Source organism: Rhinichthys klamathensis, unplaced genomic scaffold (assembly GCF_029890125.1).
Source record: "Rhinichthys klamathensis goyatoka isolate OS25496 unplaced genomic scaffold, OSU_Roscu_1.1 h1tg000561l_1, whole genome shotgun sequence".
NCBI classification, from domain to species: Eukaryota; Metazoa; Chordata; class Actinopteri; order Cypriniformes; family Leuciscidae; genus Rhinichthys; species Rhinichthys klamathensis.
The window spans coordinates 1362186-1368185 of NW_026607027.1; the positions used below are offsets into that span (position 1 = coordinate 1362186).

A 6000-nucleotide genomic window follows, 5' to 3' on the forward strand; every position below is an offset into this window, starting at 1 on the left:
CAGCACTTGCGGTGTTTATCTGTGCATCGTTACCGTGCAACTTGCTTCAGGTGGGACACACGAAACTCTCGGCGCAGCTGTAATTGCAATGATAAGCAGCATGTTCAGCAGAAATCAGACCGACTTACTCTGGATGTTGCAAGAAGAGAAACAGCTCACTCCTCCTTCCTCTTCTCCCGTCTGTAAAGTGATGTTGTGTGCTCACGGAGTGTCAAATAGTGACAGGTTTTCTTGAACAAAGCCAAACATGGATAGAAAAAGAACCGCAGACGCTTCAATCGCGCAAGCTAGCTGTATCTCTACAGGACGCGCCGTTGCGCGCGGTAGCGCATCCTTCAAATGTGTGCGAGGCGCGCGATCTTTTCCACCTCTCCGGCTGTGGTCCAAAACCTCACCTACGATTCCTCCTCAGACGCCTCTCTCTCTCCCTCCCTTACGACTGAAGCGATGTGAAACAGAGAGAGGGGATGCGCAGTGGCTGGCGGAGTGTCTCAGTTCTTGCACGGCGCGTGCTGGAGTCTCGAGCTGTGAGTGAGTGTTTGAAGCATCTCGCGCGTCTCAGCCTCGTCCTGAAAAAAAAAAAAAAGAAAAAACTGCGCGAAACGATAAGCGCGCATAACCTGAATCACAACTGACCGTTTAGTGTTTTAGAATACATTTATAAATAATGTTTTCCGATTAAAAAAAAATGTGAAGCGTAGTTAGGCTATAGGAAAAATAACTTTAATTTCCCCAGTCGCAATTAACTAACAGCATTAAATGCTCAACAGTACTGTGTTATTGAAACTAAACCTAAATCGCGTGTAGCCTACTGTATAAATCCCCCTGGGAAAATAACATCTTAAACCAGATAAAACCAGCTTAAACCGTTGTTAGATTAATGATGGTGTTCTAGCCAAGCACCCAAAACCACCAGCCAACAAAGCCAGCTAAGATAGCAAAGCAGTATATAGTTTTTGTATATATATATTTGTATATAATGTTACAAGTTCTTAATTTTTATTTCCATAATGCATAATTATAAATACGTTGATAAAGGCCATGCAATAAATTTCCTTATAATAAATCAACTAATACGAATCTCTACTAATCTAGTACTATACTAAATCCAGTTTTGATAAGAAGAGTGGCTAAATACTGTATAGCCTAAATATAAATAGCCTACATGTTATTATTACACGCTGTGTTTGTGTATATATTTTATACTTCCTGATATCAATTTCCATTAGAAATGGTATTGAATAGTAAATACTACCTAAATACATAGTTGATTGTATACAAATATTTAATACTTTTTCCAGTTATATATATATTTTAAACTTAATTTGAAATAGTATTAAATACTATTCACTTACTACCTGAATGAACAGTTGATTGTGTAAATATTTAGCCTAAGTATCCTTCATTTTACAGTCAGAGTTTTACAGAGTTTTTATACAAAATGTATCTCAATCCTTGTGGTTCAAACATCACAAAGCAAATGTAATATTAACAAGACATATTGCACATCTTTGCTAATATAGATGTCCTATTTACTATTTAAAATTTTAATGCAACCTCATATTAAACTCAATATTTGACATAAACGAGGCCTGAATAGTAAGACGTTGATGTTATAACATATCTGGAATGAGAGATTTTACAAAATACCAGGTCATATGCTGGTTTTATTTACAATCAACAGTGTTGTGAAAGTATCTCAGTCTTTAAAAAAAAAAACTTACTTGACTTTCTTCTCTATCCTAGGCTAGCTAAAATAATAGAAAAGAAAATAGTGTCATCTTACTCCCTGACTCTTGTTTCAAGACCTCTCATTTTGCATTAAATCAGCATGTTATGTTTATTCATCTCTGTCAAGTCTATCTCTTTTCTCTTGTCAGGCACAGTCTACCCCTCCGCAATGACACTGAATAAGTCACAGACGCGGGCCTTGAGGGTTTTATCTGTGCATCAGGATGTTTTTCCCTCCGCTCGAGAAACGCAATCATGCTCTAATTAAAACACCATTAATAGAGCAACACAAATGTAAACACACACTCTGAGACCCAGCTCTCCGGAGTAACCTTCACTCCTCGTGTTCAGCAGTAACACCACTGCATTAATCCACCTAAATCAAATTGCACAATCAGACACTTTCATCATTTTAAGAGAGGGACTGGTATGATCTTCATGCCAAATTAAACCCAACACAGACGGACGCAGAGCGAAAGAGTGGCGCTGTTTGCCACCGGCTCCCTGTTGACAGCGTCAGTGTAAATTTTCTGTAAGGCCGGATCATAAAGCTTTGAGCACAATCCTCTATCATATCCCAGAATTATTAAACAAGCATCAGCAAAGGCTGACGTTTGCACGAACCCCTCATTAAGAAAGGCCACATCACCAATAAAAATGTCACGCTTTGCAACTACAGATCCGAAAGCTTAAAAGCAGATCCATAATCTCATTTCCATAAAGCTTTCTGTTGTAATTTGTAGGCTTATTCATTTATTAAGCGCATTGATCTCTGTTGTCAAGACGTCTCGTCTTTGAAATCAGTTTGAAATATTGAATATGCTTGTGTGTTCTCAAAAGCATTGGTCTAAAACTCTGGGTTCAGACTGATTAAGTCAAACGTCTGTTGTTTCTGTGGCAAACATTAGACTGCATGCATTATTGCTTTTGTAGGATGTTACACATCACTGGCTCTTTATCACGACTTGTTCTGTGTGAGAAGGATGTGCAAAATGCTCAGCTCTTCTGAGCGGCAGGATCAATGTGTGGCCTCTGGGGGAGCTGTTATCCTTTTATTGATACTTGGTTCTGAGGTTGGGCTGCACGTTTCACCTCCCTGCAACTCACACGAATAATTCGTATATATTGGATACTTGTGTACAGTGTTTTATTACACTAATGAACAAACCGATGCATTGAAAGGGAACAAACTCCAAAATATTCATGTTTTAAGGGACAGAGTTGTTTGTTCATCAGTTGTTTGAGGTGATGCATATTTAGAGGCCTCAAGCTGAAGAAGAAAATGCTTGCTTAAAAATAGCATCTCTCATCCTCCTCAGTAACTGTCTGAGAAGTTGGAGTCTCTGTTTCCATCATTAATTAAACAGAAGCCTCTGCTCGGCTCTCGGCCCTGTGTGCATTAGCTCCATTTCACAGTGGCTGCAATTGTTCACACTTATTCACCAAAGTTCATTCCTCTAAATAACAGTTCCAGCTTACTCTCTCTTTGAAGATGCACCCTTTCGTTTGACAGGTTTCCTCCTATACTCTGTCTGCGTTCAAACACTGTAAAATTTGCTCTCTTTTTTTTCTCCCTCAAAGGTTTCTATGGCTCATCAGTAGACAGTCATTTCAAATCCTCCCTTTGTTTTACCCGACATTAGAAATTCATGAATTTAGGTTAAAAAGAGAACTTTTTTTGTGTGTGTTTATTCACTGCTTTTTGAATCTTCTCAATACAGATAACTGAACTCAACTTTCTAATTAGAGGTTTCACGTTATTTTAGTTATTTATTTATTTTTTAGCATTTTTCCTCAAAATGAAAAACATGAGCTGATTTTTTTTTTTTTTTTATGTTTTTGGAGGGGAAATTAGTGTCGATCCACCTTGATCAAAGGAAAGACGAGTGATTCTTTAAATATGTTTTTATTCAGTATACAAGAGACCCAGGTTCAAAACAAGATCTATTATATAACATTTATTTATTTATTTATTTATTTTTTAATATGGACTTGAAAGCCAATGATCACCATGTGATTTCATTGTGTGGAAAAGAGAAGAGAGAGCTTTGACATTTTGATAATAGCTGCTTTTGTGCTCTTCTGGAAAAAAGTCACATTAGTATAGAGCAACACAAGAGTGGGGATTATGACAGCATTTACAATATCACTGGACTGGCCAAACTGGAATATGATATATACCAGCGATGGGTAACGTCGGTCCTGTAGTGCCGCTTTCCTGCAGAGTTTAGCTCCAACCCTGATAAAAAAAATAAAAAAATCTCACCTGCCTGTAGCCTTAGGCTGTATCCGAAAAGGTAGAGACTGTAGTCCAAGGTAGTCAATAAGGTGTGTACAAATCAAATGTTATCTTCACTTCCTGTCACCTGATATACCTTCATCTGATCAATTTTTGAAGGCAGCATAGATGTATCCTTCGCTGCCTTTGATATCCCACAATCCTATGCTTTCCATTTGAGGAGCACTGCGATACTACCGAAAAGGGCACTTTCGCTTTCACGATTAAAGTGGCAGGGGCTCGAGACACTGAAATTAAATTTTCCTTTGTCTTTTGAAAGTTGCATGATAAAGCCACATTAAATGCATTTGCAAGTTTAATATTTGGTTATCGTAACATTAAAAGTTTGGTTTCACTTTATTTTGATGGTCCCTTTAACACATTCTGTTGTCTATAAGTAGCGTTGCACCTACATCTACTAACTCTCATTAGAGTGTTAGTAGAGTATTAGCAGACTGGTAGGGTTAGGGTTAGAATAAGTTGGCATGTCGTTGCAAAGTTACTTATAGTCTGATTGTCTGTTGGAGGAGCATCACAATAAAGAGTTGGCAGATATTACGCAGACAGTCTACTGATAATGAGAGTTAGTTGACATGTAGTTGCAAAGTTACTTATAGTCAACAGAATAATGGTGAATGATGAAATGTTAGTACACTCAAGTACATTTTAGGGTGTGCTCACACTTTGCATGCACCAAACAAGCGGAAAAAGACCCATGAAAAGGTGGGACTCTTTCCACTTCCAAATGAACTCTGGTACAGTTCGATTGTAATATGAATGCAACATGGACCTATAAAGTATATTCTGCTATGTTAAGTTTTTGTTTACATTTTCACTCTGTTTGCTCTGTTCCTGTTTGCCTGAATTCCTAGTTAGTTTCCCTGTTTGTTATTTAGTATCCATAGTTCCTAGGTCCACGCACCTGTTCAGTTTCTCTTTAAGGCTACGTTCACACTGGGATCCTTAGCTCAATTCCAATTTATTGCTCAGATCCGAGCCCTCGTGTTTTGCTAATATATAGAGCTGTCACAGTAATACTTGTGAGCTCTTGACACCTCACTGTCCTTCACTGACTACCTTTCGCCACTGTCTTGATAACTTCGGGTGTGTAAAATATTTGAAGTTACTCCCATGAGCGCAGAATTGTGACAAATGTTGCTTTAGAGTGACGTAAAGGTCACATGAATTCCAATTTGACTGTTCAGACTGTGGTCACATTGCAAAACATCCATTCGGATTTAGGACCACATATGGAAGTGGCACAAATCAGAATTGAAGAGATTCCATGTGGTTTGTGCCATTCACACTTTCTGGGTCACATGTGAGCCAAAAAAATGGATTTGGGCCACATTTGCCTACAATCTGAATGTAGCCTTAGATTACGTTCCCTATGTATTTAAGCCCTGTGTCTGGATAAGTGTTGTAAGACATGTTTCAGAAATAATATACTATCACGTGAAAAAGAAAGGACACCCTTTAGAATTGTATGGTTTACGTATCAGAACATAATGAAAATCATCTGGTTGTTAGCAGGTCTTAAAATTAGGAAAAATACAACCTCTGATGAACAATAAAAAATGACATATTACACTGTGATATATATATATATATATATATATTTTTTTTTTTTATAAAGCCCAAATGGAAAAGCCATGGGTGACAAACTAAGTACACCCTATGATTCAATTGTTTGTAGAGCCACTTTTAGCAGCAATAAGATAAAGTAATTGTTTTCTGTATGTCAGTCTCTCGCCTTGTTCTGGAGGAATTTTGGCCCACTCTTCTTTATAACATCGCTTCAGTTCAGTTCTGTTTATGCACAGCTCTTTTAAGATCCCGCTGCAACATTTCAGTCTGGTTAAGGTCTGGACTTTGACTGGGCAAGTGCGACACCCTTTTCAGCCATTCTGTTGTATATGCTTGTGTTATTGGAATCATTGTCCTTTTGCATGACCTAATATCGGCAGAGCTTTAGCTGTTGGAAAGATGGC

At 38.0% G+C, this 6000-nt stretch overlaps 1 protein-coding gene across 4 annotated transcripts in view; it reads right to left on the reverse strand.

Moving 5' to 3' along the window:
- Nucleotides 1-535, reverse strand: part of cntn5 (contactin 5) — a 349180-nt gene extending 348645 nt beyond the window's left edge. For 3 of the 4 annotated variants that reach the window (XM_056239389.1, XM_056239388.1, XM_056239386.1), the window contains exon 1: nucleotides 129-535. The gene's annotated coding sequence lies outside the window, so the exon portion shown is untranslated. The remainder of the gene's footprint in view (nucleotides 1-128) is intronic. The other variant, XM_056239387.1, reaches the window with a different exon arrangement.
- Nucleotides 536-6000: the final 5465 nt, after the last annotated feature.